The sequence below is a fragment of the Pelophylax lessonae genome (assembly GCF_965119305.1).
Source record: "Pelophylax lessonae genome assembly, chromosome: 3".
NCBI classification, from domain to species: domain Eukaryota; kingdom Metazoa; phylum Chordata; class Amphibia; order Anura; family Ranidae; genus Pelophylax; species Pelophylax lessonae.
Window position 1 is genome coordinate 97,071,587 of NC_138770.1, and position 22,947 is coordinate 97,094,533.

At 43.1% G+C, this 22,947-nt stretch overlaps 1 protein-coding gene across 1 annotated transcript in view; it reads left to right on the forward strand.

The window, feature by feature from the left end:
• Positions 1–7,446: 7,446 nt before the first annotated feature.
• Positions 7,447–22,947, forward strand: part of FAM167A (family with sequence similarity 167 member A) — a 106,854-nt gene continuing 91,353 nt past the window's right edge. Inside the window, exon 1 of the mRNA XM_082249657.1 lies at positions 7,447–7,718. The gene's annotated coding sequence lies outside the window, so the exon portion shown is untranslated. The remainder of the gene's footprint in view (positions 7,719–22,947) is intronic.

A 22,947-nucleotide genomic window follows, 5' to 3' on the forward strand; every position in this document is an offset into this window, starting at 1 on the left:
GTCACACTTTGAATGATAATTGCACGGTCATGCAACACTGCACCCAAACTACATTTTTATCATTTTGTTAACACAAATAGAGCATCTGTGGGATGTTGTGAAGAGAAAGTTGAGAGACGCAAGACCCAACACTCTGGATGAGCTCAAGGCCGCTATCGAAGCATCCTGGGCCTCCATAACACCTCAGCAGTGCCACAGGCTGATTGCCTCCACGCCACGCCGCATTGAAGCAGTCATTTCTGCAAAAGGATTCCTGACCAAGTATTGAGAGCATAACTGAACATAATTATTTGAAGGTTGACTTTTTTTGTATTAAAAACACTTTTTTTTTATTGGTCGGATGAAATATGCAAATTTTTTGAGATAGGAATTTTGGTTTTTCATGAGCTGTATGCCAAAATCATCAATATTAAAACAATAAAAGGCTTGCACTACTTCAGTTGTGTGTAATGAATCTAAAATATATGAAAGTCTAATGTTTATCAGTACATTACAGAAAATAATGAACTTTATCACAATATGCTAATTTTTTGAGAAGGACCTGTAGCAGTAATTTTTTTTTTCTTTTTTGCTATAAGCAAGCATTTTACTGAATGAAGCTGATTCATTCAGATTGTTTTGTTGTGATTAGCTGATTTGCCAGAGCTAATCACATGGTACAGATGGGCTGTGATTGTCCCTGTCTGTACCATGTGATCACATTAACCAATCAAAGCTAGCAATACAATTGTACATAATTGATAGCATGAAAGGAAGCCATCCATTGTGAACAACTGTCATGTGACCTGCTGTAATTGGTCACAGTGGTCACATGGTACCAGCAGCGAGTCGGTACACTGATCAGTCATTGGCTGTGTCCATCCGGTGACAGATTGGGGTGCAGCGCGATCTGGGTGGGTGTTAACCACTTGCCTACCGCCGCAAGTACATATACTGCAGCGGTCAGCCCCGGCCAGGCAAAGTGACGTACCGGTACGTCACTAGCCTGTCACCGGCTTGTGAGCCAATAGCGGGCGAGCGCGTGCCCGCTGAGGCGCGTGCCCGCCCCGGCTCGTTCCCTAAGAAGTCAGTGCGTGTGACCGGCGGACCCGATGTCCGCCGGTCACTCGCGATCGTTCGCCGGGAAGGGAGAAAGGCAGGCGGCTAATGTAAACAAGCCGCCTGTCATTCTCCCCTGTGTAAAAATGGAGATCAGACGGTTCTACTATGTAGGACCGTTGATCTCTGTTTTTACACTAGTAGCCATGTCCCATCACAGTTAGAAACACGCCCCTAGGACACACTTAACCCCTCCCTCTCCAATACAGTTAACCCCTTCCCTGCCAGTGTCATTTTTACAGTAACAGTGCATATGTATAGCACTGATTACTGCAGTAATGTCACTGGTAACCCCAAAAGTGTAAAAAATGTCAGTCAAGGGTCCGATCTGTCCGCCGCAATGTCGCAGTCCCGCAAAAAAAATCGCAGATCGCCGCCATTACTCGTTAAAAAAAAAACACCAAAAATGACAAAAATCTTTCCCTTCGTTAGTAAACGCGATAGCTTTTGCGCAAACCAATCAAAATACATTTTTTGCGATTTCTTTTACCAAACATATGTAGCATAAAACAAATTGGCCGAAAATGTTAAAAAATTTTGATTTTTACATTTTTTTGGGGGGGAATTTCATATAAAAAATGTGAAAAATATTGTTATTTTTGCAAAATTGACGCTCTTTTTTTGTTTATAGCGCATGATCAAAAAATTGCACAGGTGATCAAATACCCCCAAAACAAAGCTCTGTTTGTGGGGAAAAAAGGACGTCAAATTCGTTTAGGTACAGCATCGCACGACCGCGCAATTGTCCGTTAAATTCACGCAGTAAAAAATCGCAAAAAAACCCTGGTCAGGAAGGGGGTAAAATCTTCCGGGGCTTAAGTGGTTAAATAACGTCCACCTGGATCTATGAAAGGTCTGCCTGCCTGCCATTTTGTTATAGGTTGGGCGGGAACTGGTTAATCACCCCTGCCAGTTGTAAAGGAGTTATAAAGGCAGAAGGATTTGTTATCCTAATTGCATTATATGCATTAAGATAAAAAAAACCTTCTGTGTGCAGCAGCCCCCCTCACCCCCCCCCCCCCCAATACTTACCTGAGCCCATCTTTATCCAGCGCTGTTGCAGGAGTTTATCAGCTGCCTGGGACTCCCCTTCTTATTGGCTGAGACAGAAGCGCTGCGCGATTGGCTCCTGCTGCTGTCAATCAAAGTCAGTCAGCCAATCAGTAGAGAGAGGGGGCGGGCCAGGTTACGGCTCCATGTTTAAATGGACACTGGGAGCTGTGGCTCAGTTCCGGTGCAAGGAGCTTGCTGTGGGGGCACTCAACAGGAGGGAGGGGCCAGGAGCGCAGAAGAGGGACCAGCAAAGAGGAGGATCCAGGCCACTCTGTGCAAGACCAACTGCACAGAGGGGGTAAGTATAACATGTTTTTTTTTAAAAAAATAAACAAGACTTTACAGTCACTTTAATGCCTCGTTTGCACTGAGCGGTACGGTTCGGTACAGTTCAGAACGGTTCGGAACGGTACACCTTGATCAGGTTTGCGTTTCCACCACCAACAGTACCCTTACATGATAGGCGTGGTGTAGCCGGAAAGTAGTGATCGACATCACTTGATATGCATGGTGATAGGCGTGGTGTATGCCGGAAAGTAAAGATATCTCACGCAAAAAAGAAAGCTACACAGCAAACAATAATGGAGGAAGTAATGCAGATTTTGTTCTTGCTTCTTGGCATGTGTTTGTCACAAGAAGAAGACAGTGTTTGTTTGAGCAAAGGCTGCAGGCTACAAGGAAAAACACAGCCGAAAAATACAGGAAAATGTTAATGAGCTGGGACGAGATGGACAACCAAGAAAGAAAAGAAAGACAAAAACTACGGCACAGGAGGGTAAGCTTACTTTGTTATGTCCTGTTAAGCAACCCTACAGTCTAAGCCTGCGGAAGTGACGATTCTCTGTCAACCTATCAACGTTCTGCAGAGTGTAGCTCCACCCTGTTGGTACGTTACGATTGTGCTTGGTACCCCAACTAAAGGGTCCCAAAAAAGTGATACGGCACGGTTCGGAATTAGGGTACCATTCACAACTTTTGACAATGGAAACTGCAAAAATTGCATAATGTACCGAACCGAACTGAGCCGTACCGCTCAGTGGAAACGAGGCATTAGTGGTTTCTTTCATCCATGTAAACTGATGCATTCTGCTAGAGAGCTTAATCTTTTGAAACACAACAGATTTGCTGGCTGGATTACCAGATGGAAAGAAAGAAAGCCTAAAAAGAAAACTAAAAAAGCCATCACATCTAAGAATTGGCAAGCTGCAAAATAATAAATGTTTGCTTGTGGGTTTAATACAGCTTTAAGTCTGTGCTTTCCCCTTGTAAGGTAAAACAACAGATTCCCCCTGAAGATCATATAACCTTTCCTTCATTCCCTCACTGCTCCGTTCAGTTGTCAGAAGCAAAAGAAATGCATTGCTTTTGGGTATGAATAACACATGTCATGTGACAATGCTCGTGCTTGCCGATTGGCTCAATGCTATCACATGGGGGCAGCAAGGCAATCACCAGTATGTAAGCTCAGGCTGGAAATCCAACTTGAACTTTCACACATTACCTGCAGCTGAATAGAGCCCTGGGGGGGATTTAAAAAAGGTAAATACTGTATATGCTAATGAGGATGGAAGGGGGAGGATATTGTGTACCTAATTTGTTTGTCCTGTATAAGCAATACACATTTTAAAAATGCCCCCCCCCCCCGGTCCATAGATCTCCATAGGTCTATCAGCCTACTGACAGCACTTCCATGGGCTGCATGTCTTTCTCTTAGCTTCCTCTGTTTGCTCTGGTTCTGTGCAATCCTTGTAATGCAAAGAACCTGTCTCTTTTCATGAGTCTTCTCTGTACAAAGCATTGCTCAACAAAAGGGGTGAAAGGTCCACATTGCTTCTCCTTCCTCCTACAACTCCCAGTAAGTCTGGAGTGAGGGATGTATTTGGCTGACTACGGGGACACTGGGAGAAAGGTCACAACTAGAGCACTTCTGCAGAAATCAGGACTTTAGGGAGATATAAATTCCAGTATTCTGGAAAGTCCCCATAATTTGTCCAATTTAGGAAACCAGACACATAGGACCTTCAAGTTTTAGACACTGGTAAAAGTTAACCCTAATGATAAACATCTCGAATATCTGCTCCCTTTTGATCTGGTAAATATAACAAAACACTTTCAATTGTACGTATATCTGTATGATACCTCATTTCCTACCAGAAATCCAATGAGCTGGTAATGTCCTGTGTTCTCTACCCTTTGCTCAGGGAAGGGGGGTGGGCAGAGAACAAGAGTGGCAGACAATTCAGGGTGGTATACCCATCAATGTCATGCATCAGCAGAGGGGAAGGGGGGGCGCAGTACCTCATCTTCGCCTCGGGCACTGGACAACCCTGTGCTGACGCTAGGATCAATAAACCCAAGGACTAAAGCCCAGTACACACGCGTCGAAAATTGGCAGGGAATTTTCGGCCAACGTCCGATCTGCCGATTTTCGGCTTGTTAGTATGATGCTTCCGACAACCAATTCCGACTTTTCGGCCGAAAAATATCTGGTGTGCAGGCTATAAAATTTTTGTTGGCCGTCAACATAACGGCCGATTTTCTTGCAGTCAGTACTGATTTCGACGGAAAAATCTGATGAGCAAGTCTGGGCATGCTCAGTGAAGAAAAAACACAAAGAAAACAAACCAACACATGACATCACTTCTGAAGTAGAATTTTGTTGGCCGAGAAAATTTGTGTGCAGTCTAGGCACATTCCAACCAACAAAACCCAACTTGGACAAAAGTCGGACGATCGGTCGGCCGATAATCGCTGCGTGTGTACGAGGCTTTACAGTCAATACAGAGAAAGGACCCTCAAGCCAGACTGCTAAGATACACCTTAGATGAGGCAGCAGAACTTGTAAAGTCCATCAGCAGTAGCTTCTACCCAGCTCTCCAGGACATTGTTCAGCAGCAAAGTCCCACCTCCTGGTGCTCCAATCCAGATAACAACCTTCTTGTTCCATTTCCTCTGGATATACCCTCCAGCTTCAGGCCCTAAGCTTGGGCCCCTCTCTAAATATATTAGGTCAATATATAAAAGACACACAAATACATTATGGTTTTATTGTTAATTTAATGAAGGATAATAAAAGTTGTAAAGATATTATCTCTTATGGGATTGACATGCTAGTGAGTAATTCTTGTTACATCCATTACGCTATATATAGTTTACAGTAGCCACTTGCTGGCAGAAGTCAAAAATATTCTGACAACCCCAAATGAGGTGCATGAAATCTGCCTGAGGCTCATTACATAGTATACAGCTGTAAGTGACCATACTTCCCATTTTTTGCAATCAAACAGGTGTTAAGTTAACTTTAAATACTTCAGCTCTTTAGACCTACGTAGTTTACAGTAGCAACCATAAGCTTGTGTTCATTTTGTTAAGCCAACCCCTGATGCACTGTAAAAAGTGATCAAGGCAGTTGTATAGCCGCCTAATCACTTTACACTGCAGGTGGTGCAACCCCCCCGCCCCCCCCCCCCCTTCCGTGGTTACCACGCTCTCTTGCTCTTACCAAGCCTTGGACCATACCAGAGGGCTTCAAGATGGAGAGGGGGAGGAGACCAAGAAACATCCATCTCCGACTCAGTGAATGCAGCCATTAACCACTTAAGCCCCGGAAGATTTTACCCCCCTCCTGACCAGGGCCTATTTTGCGATTCGGCACTGTGTGAATTTAACGGACAATTGCGCGGTCGTGCGACGCTGTACCCAAATTAAATTGACGTCCTTTTTTTCCCACAAACAGAGCTTTCTTTTGGTGGTATTGATCACCTGTGCGATTTTTTTGATCATGCGCTATAAACAAAAAAGAGCGACAATTTTGCAAAAATAACAATATTTTTCACATTTTTTTATATGAAATTCCCCCCCAGAAAATTTAAAAATCTAAATTTTTTAACATTTTAGGCCAACTTGTTTTCTGCTACATATGTTTGGTAAAAAAAAATCGCAAAAAGCATATTTTGATTGGTTTGCGCAAAAGTTATTGTGTTTGCTAACTAAGGGAAAGATTTTTGTCATTTTTGTTGTTTTTTTTTTAACGAGTAATGGCGGCGATCTGCGATTTAGGTCTCCAGACCTAAACCCTATTGAACATTTGTGGGGCATCCTCAAACGGAAGAGGGAGGAGCGCAAGGTCTCTAACATCCACCAGCTCTGTGATGTCATCATGGAGGAGTGGAAGAGGACTCCAGTGGCAAGCTGTGAAGCTCTGGTGAACTCCATACCCAAGAGGGTTAAGGCAGTGCTCGAAAATAATTGTGGCCACACAAAATATTGACACTTTGGGTCCAATTTGGACATTTCCACTTAGGGGTGTACTCACTTTTGTTGCCAGCGGTTTAGACATTAATGGTTGTGTGTTGAGTTATTTTGAGGGGACAACAAATTTTCACTGTTATACAAGCTGTACGCTCACTACTTTACATTGTAGCGGGTAGTGTAATTTCTTCAGTGTTGTCACATGAAAAGATATAATAAAATATTTACAAAAATGTGATTGGTGTACTCACTTTGGTGAGATACTGTGCATATATATATATATATATATATATATATATATATATATATATACACACAGTATATATTTATATAGCTTAAAATGCACATAAATGCCAGATAGCCGCGTTGTGCTGCGTTTTACAGCGTTTTTCATTGTAAGAGTGATTTTATAGCTGAAAAACTCCTCTTCAAACACAGTAATTTTGGGGTTTCTAGCCTTAAAACGCCCCGCCAAAAAAACGCTGATAACAGCCTATGTGTGTATGGATTTACTAGCTGTAGAAAAAAAAACACCTGATGCCCAACACAGCAGCTGTAAAAAATGCCCAGTGTACATAAGGCCTAAGGCTTGATATGTTTGGCCCCTATTTACTCAATGCAACCCTATCTTTTATATTTTAACAAACTATAGGGTTTAATATTGTGTGTGCTTGCCATACATTCATTTAATTTTCTTCGCCTGGTAATATGCATTTGATAAATAGTTGTACAAATATTGTGCGAAATAAAAAATGACAAATACTTTCTTTTTTATTCTCTATGGTCTTTGCTTTCAGAAAATGTATAGTGTTCTGGGGGTTTAATTCATTTTATAGCCAAAAAAATTGCCAAGGAGGCGATATGGTTAATATTTAGATATCAAAACTCCTCTGCCGTACGGATTTAGAGAAGAGCGTTCCTGTAGACTTGAGTTCTTCTTTATCACAGACAAGCAAACATGGCGGGCGATAGGACCCTTTCATCTGTCTGCCTCTGCAGGAAGGTAGCTGAGATGTGTCCCCAGCCCTGTGGATGAAAAGGAGAGAGAAGCTGCACTGGAATAGCTCTGTAGTCTCCTGGCAACTGTCCTGACGCAACAAAAAAGTCATTTGGAAAAAAAGAAAAAAAAAAAAGAGAGGGACAGAGAAAATGGGGAGGCACAGCCCAGAGGGAATGCAGACAAGACACAGCAGCCAGTATGCACAATGACCTGCAGGTTGGGAGGAGATGCAGACAGTAACATCTGTGCAGCAAGAAGACCACAAGAAACAGAATCTGGGACTGGTTCGGTGAGCCTCCCTGTCTGACCCTTTCTGGTATGTGTTGTCTGGCCTGTTTAGTCTATGCACCTGTGTATGACAGCTATGTCCTCCCATAGAGGCCAGGTCATGCATTGTTATAGTAATCATCACGAGATCGAAGAATAGTATTAACGGACAGAGCGGCAGTAGTGTTCAAAGTGCACAGAGCCACTAACCACCTAGCACCTCATTGTGTGACAGATACAATATGGTTGGTATAGGTTAGCGAGCTTTGGATGTCGCTCATGCTTTAAAAAAATAACTTGTGGTGTGCTACTGTAAGTTGATAATATTTAATTACACCTGCCACCTGAAGAGCCATTAATATAAAGAATGTGGTCCATATATTCACTAGGGCAGCCATTCTCAACCTTTGTGCCCTGGGGAAACCCTTACAATTGTTTTTTGTCTTGGGCTATTCCTGCTAAAATCAATTCATTGAGTGTCAGTGGGGAAATGCACCTTACATTGGTGGTCATTGGGAAGAAAGCCCCCTCCTCTTTTGGTGGTGGGTCCAAATGCCACCCTGTAGATAGCTAAAAAGATATCTCTGCCAAGTTGTGTTGGACCTGGAAATGTGCAGGTACCATCAGATGGGAAGTCAAACATCCACAGCTCAAGGGACCTTTTGCAACCTCTGGATCAGCCTTTTTCAACATTTTCAACATGGCAGAACCCTTGAAATAACTTCCTAGTCTCAGGTAACCCCTGCTAAAAAAACGACTATATTTACAACTATACCTTAGTGTCATGGTCAGTGGGAAGAATGTTGCTTATGCTTGTGGTCATTGGGAAGAAATCCCCCCTTACAGATAGCTAAAAAGATCAATGGTGTTAGTGGGAGCTTACCTGAGAGACAGAATTTGATTACTGTTCAAGGGACCCCTAGTAACCTCTAGAGGAACCCTGGTTGAGAAACCCTGCTCTGGAGGAACCCAATTTGAGAATGGCTGTACTAGGGAATTAATGGGGACTGATGATATCACTGTTAGTTCACAAGAGACTGGTGACATCACTGTCAGGTTAAAAGAGGCTGGTGATTTAATTATTATTTAATAAAAAATTGGTAACCTTACAAATTGTTCAGTAAGGATTGATGAATTTCTATCAGTTCACTGAAGATTGATGAAATAATTATCACTTCCATAGGGATTGGTGACAACATTGTATCAGAAGTACTTTATTTCCTGCTACAGGTCCAAAGGTTTAGGGAACATTATTTGTAAGTTGACTAGATATTGGAGATACCACTATGAGTTCACAATGGATTGGTGACATCAATAATTGTTCACTAGTGATTGGTGACATCACTGTTGGTTCTCTAGTTGGTAAAATCACTGTCAATTCACTACGGATTGGTGACATTAGTATCAGTTCACTAGAGGTTGGTGACATCACTGTCATTGCTTTAGTTGGCAACATGACCGTCAGTTCACTATGGATTGAGACGTTGTTATCAATTTACTAGCCGTTGATGACATCACTGTCAATTCACTAACGACTGGTGACATCAGTGTCAGTTAAATTAGTGGTTGGTGACATAGCTGTCAGTTCACTAGTTGGTGAAATCAGTATCAGTGCCGTTGTGTTTGGTGATATCATTATCAGTTCACTAGTGAATGGGGGCATCAATTAAATTCCATTAGGGGTTGGAGAGCTTAGTATCAATTCAATATGTGTTAGTGGCATCACCATCACTTCATTAGGGATTGGTGATGTAACTATTCTTAGTAACATCACTATTAATTCACAATGGATTAGTGACATCAATATCAGTTCATTAACGGTTGGGGACATCACTTTCAGTTCACTATGGAGTGAGACATTGTTATCAGTTTACTAGCCGTTGATGACATCACTGTCAATTCACTAAGGACTGGTGACATCAGTGTCAGTTAAATTAGTGGTTGGTGACATAGCTGTCAGTTCACTAGTTGGGTGACATCAGTATCAGTGTCGTTGTGTTTGGTGATATCATTATCAGTTCACTAGTGAATGGGGGCATCAATTAAATTCCATTAGGGGTTGGAGAGCTTAGTATCAATTCGATATGTGTTAGTGGCATCACCATCACTTCATTAGGGATTGGTGATGTAACTATTCTTAGTAACATCACTATTAATTCTCAATGGATTAGTGACATCAATATCAGTTCATTAACAGTTGGGGACATCACTTTCAGTTCACTATGGAGTGAGACATTGGTATCAGTTCACTAGTGCTTGGTGGCATCACTGTCAGTTCTCTAGGGACTTGTGACATCAGTGTCAGTTAACTACTGGTTGGTGACATTGCTATCAGTTCACTAGTTAATGACATCGTTATCAGGTCACTTACAGATTCTATCAATATTGGTGCCCTTGTGTTTTGTGATACAGTATAAGTATCAGTTCACTAGTGAATGAGGGACATCAATTAAATTTCATTAGGGGTTTGGGAGATTAGTATTATTTCAATATGTGTTAGTGACATCACCATCACTTCATTAAGGATTGTTGACATTCTCAGTAACATCACGATCAATATATTAGCAAAAGGGCTAGTGGCTTTCTTTAGGAAGTAGCCTCTATTGTCACAACCACAAATCTCAACCTTTTACAATAAAACAAATATATGTTAAGTAAGTACGTAATTCTATATAGTTGTGATAAATATATGTGAACCATTTACCTGGCAAATGATATGTAAACCAGTTTAGCCAGTCCTACAATCAGGCACCCCTCTCAGACAGCACAGCCAGGTCTGTGACTTTTTTGCAGTCCATACTGCAGCTAAGCAATATAAACTGGTCCAACACCCCACCTTATGACTTGACAATGACGTAGATGCATAACTAGATTACATAGCGTTCTTCTTCATATCTGCTGGAGTTTAGCTGTCATATTTAGTAAATGTTGTGTTACTAAGGCATGAGGAACCCAGAAGGAAAAGTGCTTAATAAAGACTTTATGGCCTGCTACAGGTCCAAGGGTTTGGAGAACGTCGTTTGTTCTTCCAACCCGAATCCAAACCTGAAAAAGTACACAAAATTACTGAGTACTGTTTAGCCTGGAGTTCTCCATTAGCTGTACAGAAAAAAATATTTTATCCTCCATCCTATCTGATAAAGGTCCTCCATGACAGCACCATGAGCATCTATGTCCACCATCTGATCCTTACATTTGGTTGGTATGAATGAGTACAGATTGGAAGAACTTTCCTTGGGATGGTGCTCCTTGGAAGTTATGACCTCTACCGCACTTTCTGACTACTTGAACCACTTTAGCTTTAGTACGTTCATTTTTGATGATTTACAGTATGTCACCAGTTCTGTGCGCTGTGACTTTGTAGTTTTGACAGCTGTGTGTATCTGAAGATCCTGTAAGAAAAGCCATCTATGAAGGTATGCTGCACCTGTTTTGCTTTGAAAGCCCATTATAAGGCTAATTATAACCTAACACAGTAATATTGTGGCACTCATTCAGTTTGGCTTCCTGTGTGCTTCTGGCTTGGATCAATAAAGCACGTTTAGGTCTCCGCTGACATGAAAGAGTCCGGCTTACTTAGAAGGCAAATACGGTAAATCCTTCATTGTGTGCTCTGTATACAGAGGTGTAATACAGAGAGTTCCTGGTGCTGAGTCAGCGCTCAGACATTACTCACAGACAGACATCAGAAGTGTATTATGTTATTCCCTTCACAGGACTGCATAAATATATATATATTTACTGTATTATATGATTTGTGTGTATACATTTCTGAAAAAAATAAAATAAAAATATATATATATATATATATATATACAGTATATATATATATATATATATATATATATATATATATATATATATATATATATATATATATTTGTAGTTGTGTAGTTTGGGTATTTGTATATAATCTCCCAGGGAAATTAGAACTGTTCCATATTCAAATTCATATACAAGTTTATTAATGATATAAAAAATATAAAGGGTCAACACGTTTCGGGGGCTATAAGTCTGCCCACTCTATCAGCTAAAATGCAACATAAAATAAAGATCATAGTAAAATAACAACCAAATTATTGATGACATGACAATCATCTTGCTAAGGATATTAGCAATATTGGCAATATTAATAAAATATTATTAATAAAATCAGTAATAATAATAATTATTATTATTAGGATATTGTATATAATAGTAATGTAAAATAATATATAATGAATGTTTAAAAAAAAAGTTTAAAAAAATATTAATATAAATAACAACATTAATAACAATGATCCATATTGGTGGTAATAATAATATAATGTATATTATATAAAGATAAAAATGGCATTATAACCTAAAGAATTATTGTTTAAAAATAATTATAATAATAATTAGGATTGCAATCCCCAATATATTAAAAAAATTGTAATCTATATGAAGAATGGACCATACGGAATATAAATTTATATGAGGATTTTATGTATTAATGAAATCTGTACTTAAATATTTCAATGTAGAACTTAATTTCTAGATTCACTCATCCCAATCATAACCTACTGTGGTTTGGGAAATCCTTTGGTGAGTAAAAGCTGACAGTCCGATATTCAGACTATCCACACTGATGTCATTACCATACTATTAGAAGACAACTTCAGGGTTCCATTACTATTAACTCTACTATTAAGAAGCACCTTCAAGTACCTAAAAGCCCTTGAGAAAGCTGTAGACCTTTTACAGCTTTTAAGATATACACTTAATGGATCCTTTATAAGGTACACATATCTAGGTAGCACATTGTTAACTACCATACTCCTAAATTCTAATGTTAGGTCCAACAGAAATGGAATCTCTTGATAACATCTGCACACATTAAGCCTTCATTGACTGAGTTGCAACCCCATGATTATGGTAATGGCCAAGTGTACCTAACATGGTTGTAATGGCCAGGTGAACCTAATATTGTGGCCAGTGAGGTATCTGTGAATGTGATCCACCTAACGCAACCCTTTCAGAATAAAAAAAAAATCTAACTAAATGTGCCTTGGAAGAGAAGAACTCCTTTAAATAAAGGTGCCTTGGAAGAGAAGAGCTCTTATAAGTAAAGGTTCCTGAAAAAGAAGAACTCACCTCTCCGACAGCTTGGGTCTCTTGCCTTCCTCCACCCCAAACTCGCTCATCCATGTCTTTATGGACCTTACTTTGTGCACTGGTCCAAATCATTTGGTGGAAGGGGGATTATGGTGTGGGTTTGTTTTTTAGGGGTTGGGCTTGGATGCTTAGTTCCAGTGAAGGAAACTCTTAAGGCATCAGCATACCAAGACATTTTAGACAATTTCATGCTGCCAACGTTGTGGGAACAGTTTGGGGATGGCCCCTTCCTATTCCAACATGACTGCGCACCAATGCACAAAGCAAGGTCCATAGAGATATGGATGAGCGAATTTGGGGTGGAGGAACTTGAATGGTCTGCACAGAGTCCTGACCTCAACCTGATAGAATACCTTTGGGAGGAATTAGAGTGGAGGCTGTGAGCCAGACCTTCTCATCTACACCAACATCAGTGCCTGACCTCACAAATGCTCTTCTGGAAGAATGGTCAAACATTCCCATAGACACACTCCTAAACCTTGTGGAAGAGTTGATTGCTGCAAAGGGCGGGCCAATTCAATATTGAACCCATAGGCATGCACACACGGTGTGCAGGGTGTGCCTGGGCACACCCTAATCCCCTCCTGCAGTGCCAATTCTCTCCGCATCCTGGCACACCCTGTCTCCCCCCAGCAGTGCTGCCAGCTCAGCTTCCCCCCTCTTCTCTCTCACCAGCTACTGTGGGGGATGTTTCAGGATAGAGAGCAGTGGGAAGGGGCTGGTAAATATTGCATTTACTGGCCCTTCCTTTTCTGAATGAACACAGTCAGTGATCTCTACCAATCACTCCTGTGTTCATTTTTAACTTAAGCATAGTAAACTATATTTACTATGCTTCAGTTTGTGGAGGAACAGGAAGCCTCTCAACACAGAGCACTTCCCATTTGTTCACTGTCCAGTGCAGCTGTGGCTGCTGAGAAAAAGACTAGGGAATCTCTGTGCTCAATCCCTTTCTCTGTCTCAAAAGTGGAACATCAGGGGTCTGTTTAGACCCTTGACATTTCACCAAAGCCCCCCAAAGACTCCTAAAAATAATTGTAGAAAAAAATACAAAATAATATTGTAAAAAATGATTTAAAAAAAAGTTGTAATAAATTATTTAAAAATAATAAAAATAAAAATCTGCTGATACTGTCCACTGCCCCACTGACACCATTCTCTGTTCTACTAAGACCTTCCACCAGTCTGTTGATATACACGCACGTGTTTTTGTGCTCTGGGGTGCACACCCTAATGCAATAGGCTGCGCACACCAATGATTGCACCCTGAAGAAACTCTTGTTTTATACTCAGTTAAAAAGCTAAAGGATTGTAAAGGCACTTTCATCCCAAGTCATGAAAATGTAAACTAGGAACAATGGGGCAAGGAAAAAGGGATTTTAATGGTACCGTCCTTGGAGAGGAAAAATGAATACAATGAAAAATAGATAAAAGGTAACGCTTTATTAAAGTACAAAACATAAAAAAAAAACATACAAAGAAGAAGCAAACAATTGCGTACAATATAAACATACAAATAGTAAAAGCATGTATGAATGTATGAGATAATTCTATACAACCTAGAGGGAGGATACTGTTCCCATGTTCACTCCCTCAATGGTATGGCTGTAAATGTATAGAGCTCCCAATAAATCCTGACATGTTTCGCGGAGAACCACTTCTTCAGGTGAATGGGACAACAAAGCAACAAAAATGGATTTTTACACTATAAATTTAAGAAAAAAGGGGAGAAACATATTTTTTTAAAAAAGATTCTTGATGAAGTACAACTGTGTAATCAAATATCAAAAATCAATATAACAATAAGTAAACTAGAGCATTCGGGTGACAGCAGAATTATCTCATATATAGGAAACAAGGCTCCATAAAGGGCAAAGAAACATCAAGGCAAACGTCAAATGATTGAACCCTATGGACTAAGACTTCCATATCGCGCAATTTCTGGCACTCTGCTCCTACATGTAAAAATTATATTTTTTTTGCTAGAAAATTACTCGGAACCCCCAAACCTTATATATATATATTTTAGCAGAGACCCTAGGGAATAAAATGGCGGTCATTGCAACTTTTTATGTCACACGATATTTGCGCAGCAATTTTTCAAACGCTTTTTTTGGGGGAAAAAAACTGTTTTATGAATAAAAAAAAAAAAAAGAAAACAATAAAGTTAGCCCGATTTTTTGTATAATGTGAAAGATGATGTTACACCGAGTGAATAGATACCTAGCATGTCACGCCTTAAAATTGCGCACACTCGTGGAATGACACCAAACTTCGGTACTTAAAAATCTCTATAGGCGACGCTTTAACATTTTTACAGGTTACCAGTTTAGAGTTACAGTGGAGGCCTTGAGCTAGAATTGTTGCTCTTGCTCTAATGTTCATGGCGATACCTCACATGTATGGATTGAACGCTCTTTACATACGCATATGCATGCATTTGCTTCCGCATGCTAGCATGTGGGGACGTGGGCACTTTACAATTTTATTTATTGTTTATTTTTTTTTATTTTATTTTTTTACACTTTCATTTTAATTTGTTTTTTTTTTTTATCACTTTTATTCCTATTACAAGGAATGTAAACAATCCCTTGTAATAGGAAGAGTGAATGACAGGTCCTCTTTATGGGAGTCAATAAGACCTCAGATCTCTCCTACAGGCTAGAAAGCCAAAAAAAGAAAAGAAAAAATGATCTTGGCTATTCACATGATATCAGTGCAGTATTGACAACTGTCAGGCCGGGCGTGACATCATCACGTCGTGCCCGGGCCTCTGAGAGCCATAGAGACTGCCGGGGACCATCTGGCCCTCGCAGTCTCTATGGTGACACTTTCGCCAGCGGCTGATTCCTTCCCTGGCTTGCCGATCACACGGGCGAGCTGGTAGAAGCACCGTAGGGCGGTGGGAGGGGACTGTCCCCTCCCGCTGCCTGTAAGAACAATCAAGTGGCTGAACAGCCACTATGATTGTTCTTATGGTGAAGGGAATCGCCAGGTGAAAAAAATTATATCTCAATGATGCCTGCAGCTTCAGATATCCCCCCTCAAAGCCAAGGACATCATATAAGGGGAATTAATGTGTCCCAATACTTTTGACAATATAGTGTATTTCCTTTTAAAATATAGTGGCTAGGTAGGTATCCACCATAAAGTGGTCCTGCCATGCCCCTCTGTACCACTGGAGATCTGCCACTGTAGGAGGTAGATCGACAGGAAGAAGAGCAATGTTGGGTCGGAAGGGAGCAAATGGGAGTGAACAAGGGTAGAAGGGAAGGACAGAGAGGGGTAAGGGGAGTGGGGGAGGTTTAAGAGTAAAGTTGAGGTAGTGGAAGGGGAGTTGGGAGTAGCATGAAGACCCCCAGCTCATTTGGGGGTTGTGTTGGCCTGCACCCCCCACCAGAATATCTTGAGGTACTAGCTACATTTAGGGTCTTCAAGTTAAAAGAAGTCATCAGTCCATTCTAGTAGGGAACTCAACATTTTCTAATATTATGTGGTATTTTTCATCATAACGTTTGTTACGTTACAGCAGTCCAGGCATTTAGAATGATAATGTGTGCCAATAGTAATTTTTTTATGTAGCAACCCACAAAATATGCATTGTGGTGTTATGTAGGCCCTTCAGCAACTTCTGTACTGTTCCTTGGAGTGCCATTCTAAATAAAAGAGTATTGTGCATTACCATTCACTGCAGTAACACATTGCATGTTACTTCAGCACATAAGTGTGAAGGGGACCTAAGGTAAAGGACTGAGCTAAAGAGAAATCAGAGTACATCTGAAGAGCTATCAGAACTCTGAAGAGCCATCATTCGCAGAATAGCTGGCAGAAAATACAAATATGATCCTTTATTTTATTTCTGACTATGCAGTTTTATGTATAGGAAATTTGTTTGTGTATGACAATGGCCAGATGGAGAACGGAGGATCCCCGTAGGATCATTCACAATTAGTTCAGGTGACCCCTTTACCAGTTCACATGGGGGAGCAGGAGGCATTCTTTTCATAATCATTAAAAAATAAATTGTAAAAGAAGCATAAAAAGCTTTAAATTGCTTGACTAAGGCACCCCAGATGGAATCCTCAAACTCATCTTAACCTCTAACCAACCCAATCCCCTTTTACCCCAACTCTGTAGAAAAATGCCAAAACACAATTGTTGGAGTAAAATTTGGTCGCAACGACCATTTATTAAAACCAAACAAAATATAACAAACATTCCTTAAAACAGGAACCAAAAATGAATAATACAATAACAAGAGACATGAGGTTGCCGATCTTTTGAAGCACCAAGTATCAATTATCAACTATGTATCTGCGTAATTACTCAAACGGTCCCCAGCCGCACCACAACGGCTTGGGGACGACCTCAACATTCTGCAGATACCTCACCATTTTAACCTACCAGTTAAATCACCATTACCTGGCATTCCACAGGTGACTCCATACCTTAGATGGGTCCCTAAACTGATAAGCACAGCAGATTTTTTTAATGCCTCCGAAGACCCCAACCGCCAAATCATGAAGACCACATACAGAAGCATAAATCCAATATATGGGGGGGCGGGCGGGCAGGAACGTTCCTCCCCATGTGCTTCACGGAATGCTGAAGATGTGCTGCCCTCTCCAAGACCACCCTACCAGTCCCTCCCACAGGCTAAATAAAAACCCCCTAATTGGTTAGAAGATTGATTGAACCTTTCCTGAACTTTCCTAACTCTATGTCTCCTGCTTACACTGCCCACCTAGTCATGCAAGCCCTGCGCTTATTTTATTTATTTATTTATTTTTTTTGCTTTGGGCTGTACTAATGGCCAACCATATTATCATGCATTGCTAGATACTCATATATATAAAAAGCCCTTAACCGCTTGCCGACTGCTCACAGTATATTTACTGCGGCAGTCAGCCCCTCACAGGCAGAGCGACGTAGGTCTACGTCGCTAGCCTGTGAGGCTCTGGGGAGCGAGCGTGCGCCGCCGGAGGCGCGCTCCCGCGCGGTCAGGGCCGGTTTTAGACAAAGTGTGGCCCTGGGCAAACCTAAAAGTGGGGCCCCAAATTTTTTTATATTCTACCAAAAATATAGGCGCATTTAATCAATTTAGCCAAATAAAACATACAACTACATGAAAATATGCTTTAATTAAATAACATTAAATAGAATAAATAAGAAATCAAGTGAGCTTTGCACCTTCACAAATCAGATCACCCCAATTCCTGCACCTTCACACCTCAGACAGCCCCAATTCCTGCACCTTCACACCTCAGACAGCCCCAATTCCTGCACCTTCACACCTCAGACAGCCCCAATTCCTGCACCTTCACACCTCAGACAGCCCCAATTCCTGCACCTTCACACCTCAGACCACCCCAATTCCTGCACCTTCACAGCTCAGACCACCCCAATTTCTGCACCTTCACACCTCAGACCACCCCAATTTCTGCACCTTCACACCTCAGACCACCCCAATTTCTGCACCTTCACACCACCCCAATTCCTGCACCTTCACACCTCAGGCCAACCCAATTCCTGCACCTTCACACCTCAGGCCACCCCAATTCCTGCACCTTCACACCTCAGATCACCCCAATTCCTGCACCTTCACACCTCAGATCAGCCCCAATTCCTGCACCTTCACACCTCAGATCAGTACCAATTCCTGCACCTTCACACCTCAGATCACCCCAATTCCTGCACCTTCACACCTCAGATCACCCCAATTCCTGCACCTTCACACCTCAGATCAGTACCAATTCCTGCACCTTCACACCTCAGATCAGTACCAATTCCTGCACCTTCACAACTCAGACCACCCCAATTTCTGCACCTTCACACCTCAGACCACCCCAATTTCTGCACCTTCACACCACCCCAATTCCTGCACCTTCACACCTCAGGCCACCCCAATTCCTGCACCTTCACACCTCAGGCCACCCCAATTCCTGCACCTTCACACCTCAGATCAGTACCAATTCCTGCACCTTCACACCTCAGACCACCCCAATTTCTGCACCTTCACACCTCAGACCACCCCAATTTCTGCACCTTCACACCTTAGGCCACCCCAATTCCTGCACCTTCACACCTCAGGCCACCCCAATTCCTGCACCTTCACACCTCAGGCCACCCCAATTCCTGCACCTTCACACCTCAGATCAGCCCCAATTCCTGCACCTTCACACCTCAGATCAGCCCCAATTCCTGCACCTTCACACCTCAGATCAGCCCCAATTCCTGCACCTTCACACCTCAGATCAGTACCAATTCCTGCACCTTCACACCTCAGACCACCCCAATTTCTGCACCTTCACACCTCAGACCACCCCAATTTCTGCACCTTCACACCACCCCAATTCCTGCACCTTCACACCTCAGGCCACCCCAATTCCTGCACCTTCACACCTCAGGCCACCCCAATTCCTGCACCTTCACACCTCAGATCAGCCCCAATTCCTGCACCTTCACACCTCAGATCACCCCAATTACTGCACCTTCACACCTCAGATCAGCCCCTGGTAGGCTGGCACTGGCAGCAAATATTTTATTCAAATGAGGATTTCTTCTGCAAAAAGGCTGGCATCAGAGTCAGACAATTACCAAAACCATCATCAAAAAATGAGGAAAAATAAGGATTTCTTCTGCAAATAGCCTGGCAGTGACATCATCAGATCAGACAAGGCACTGGCAGGCATTGTACTAGACTAGTACTATGCCTGGCTGCCAGTGCCAGGCCAGCCTATTTGCAAAAGAAATCCTGATTTGAATTAAATTGTTGCTGCCAGTGCCAGTATATTTGCAGAAGAAATCCTGATTTCTTTGAATAAAATTGTTGCTGCCAGTGCCAGCCCAGCCTATTTGCAAAATAAATCCCTAAGTAGAAGTCACTCCTCTCTCCAGTCCTCCACTTACCTTGGGTGTGCTGTGCGGTGTGGCTGCAGAGTGTTCCCGCTGGACATGATACAGGAGATGGTCAGAGACTGAAGACATGATACAGGAGATGGTCAGAGACTGAAGACATGATACAGGAGATGGTCAGAGACTGAAGACATGATACAGGAGATGGTCAGAGACTGAAGACATGATACAGGAGATGGTCAGAGACTGAAGACATGATACAGGAGATGGTCAGAGACTGAAGACATGATACAGGAGATGGTCAGAGACTGAAGACATGATACAGGAGATGGTCAGAGACTGAAGACATGATACAGGAGATGGTCAGAGACTGAAGACATGATACAGGAGATGGTCAGAGACTGAAGACATGATACAGGAGATGGTCAGAGACTGAAGACATGATACAGGAGATGGTCAGAGACTGAAGACATGATACAGGAGATGGTCAGAGACTGAAGACATGATACAGGAGATGGTCAGAGACTGAAGACCTGATACAGGAGATGGTCAGAGACTGAAGACCTGATACAGGAGATGGTCAGAGACTGAAGACATGATACAGGAGATGGTCAGAGACTGAAGACATGATACAGGAGATGGTCAGAGACTGAAGACATGATACAGGAGATGGTCAGAGACTGAGGACATGATACAAGAGATGGTCAGAGACTGAGGACATGATACAAGAGATGGTCAGAGACTGAGGACATGATACAAGAGATGGTCAGAGACTGAGGACATGATACAGGAGATGGTCAGAGACTGAGGACATGATACAGGAGATGGTCAGAGACTGAAGACCTGATACAGGAGATGGTCAGAGACTGAAGACCTGATACAGGAGATGGTCAGAGACCGAGGACATGATACAGGAGATGGTCAGAGACCGAGGACATGATACAGGAGATGGTCAGAGACCGAGGACATGATACAGGAGATGGTCAGAGACTGAGGACATGATACAGGAGATGGTCAGAGACTGAGGACATGATACAGGAGATGGTCAGAGACTGAAGACCTGATACAGGAGATGGTCAGAGACTGAAGACCTGATACAGGAGATGGTCAGAGACCGAGGACATGATACAGGAGATGGTCAGAGACCGAGGACATGATACAGGAGATGGTCAGAGACTGAGGACATGATACAGGAGATGGTCAGAGACTGAGGACATGATACAGGAGATGGTCAGAGACTGAGGACATGATACAGGAGATGGTCAGAGACTGAGGACATGATACAGGAGATGGTCAGAGACTGAGGACATGATACAGGAGATGGTCAGAGACTGAGGACATGATACAGGAGATGGTCAGAGACTGAGGACATGATACAGGAGATGGTCAGAGACTGAGGACATGATACAAGAGATGGTCAGAGACTAAAGACATGATACAAGAGATGGTCAGAGACTGCAGACGTGATACAAGAGCTGGTCAGAGACAGCAGACGTAGTACAGGAGATGGTCCAGAGACTGCGGATGTGATACAAGAGAAGGTCAGAGACTGCAGACATGATAGAAGATAGAAGGACACTAGGGGGGGCCGGAGAGCACAGGGAAAGCAGATAGCACTGGAGGAGCTGAAGGGCAGGGGGGGGGACTGGAGAGAATTAAGGGGGGGGGAGTTTGGAAAGCATTGCAGAAGGGTTGGAAGGTGCAGGGTGGGTATAGCACTGGGGAGGGGGGGTGGCGGGCAGGGAAAACCAGGGGGATGGAGAGCATGGGGGGGGACTGGAGAGCACTGGAAATCACTTGGGGGGGAGCCAGGGAGCACAGGGGGGTGGAGAGCACTGGGGGAGCCAGAGAGCATAGGGGGAGATGAAAAGCACTGTGGGAACTTGAAGAGCACGGGGGGGGCTAAGGAGCACAGGGCGGGGGGCTAAGAACATGGGGGGGCTAAGAACATGGGGGGGCTAAGAACATGGGGGGGGCTAAGATCACTGGGGGGACAGTAAAAGAATTTGAATAGGAGGGGGATGGGACAGCTCAGCTGCATATAGAGAAATTGATATTTCCATATTTCTCCTGCAGCCGCAGAATGCCTGCAGAAGGGAGGAGAAGAATCCATCCATCCATCCAGCGGCATAAGGAAACATCAAATCCTCTCTATATGCAGCCGAGCCGCCCCACCCCCTCCTATTCAGCACACACGGCCGGGGCTGCACTGCAGGCAGTCTCTTACCTTCCCTCTCCCCGCCGCCGCCGCCGCCGCCCCCCGCGAGCAGCCCGAAGTCGGGCTGAAGGAGCTCCCATCTGCAGCAGCTTCGCCGCGGGAAGGAACACACACGCTGACTACATGACTTCCGGACCGGCTCCGCGGCCAATCAGCCTTCTGCTCAGGGGGGTGTGACTCACACGGTCACACCCCCCCTGAGCAGAAGGCTGATTGGCCGCGGAGCCGGTGTAGCTGGCAAGTACACACCGGCCGGCGGCCGCCCGCACTAACGGAACGTCTGTGAATCTGAGCGCCGCGGCCCACCGGGACTCTGACAGTGACACGGGGCCCGGGGCCCCTGGACATTCGGGGCCCTGGGCAGTTGCCCAGTTTGCCCCCCCCCTAACGCCGGCCCTGCGCGCGGTCACGGACCCCCCCGCACGTGTGACCGGCGGACCCGATGTCTGCCGGTCACTCGGCGATAGTCGGTGGAGAGGGAGAAAGGCAGGCGGCTGATGTAAACAAGCCGCCTGTCATTCTCTCCGGTGTAGAAACAGTGATTATACGGTTCTACTATGTAGGACCGTTGATCACTGTTCCTACACCTCAAGCCACAGCCAATCACAGTTAGAATCACGCCCCTAGGGACACACATAACCCCTCCCTCTCAAAAAAAAGTTAACCCCTTCACTGCCAGTGTAATTTTACAGTAACAGTGCATATTTATAGCACTGATTACTATAGAAATGTCACTGGTAACCCCAAAAGTGTCAAAAATGTCAGTCAAGGGTCCGATATGTCCGCCGCAATGTCGCAGTACCGCAAAAAAAATCGCAGATCGCCGCCATTACGCGTTAAAAAAAAAACAACAAAATTGACAAAAATCATTCCCTTTGTTAGTAAACGCGATAACTTTTGCGCAAACCAATCAAAATACGCTTTTTGCGATTTTTTTTACCAAACATATGTAGCAGAAAACAAATTGGCCGAAAATGTTAAAAAAATTTGATTTTTACAAATTTTTTTTGGGGAATTTCATATAAAAAAATGTGAAAAATGTTGTTATTTTTGCAAAATTGTCGCTTTT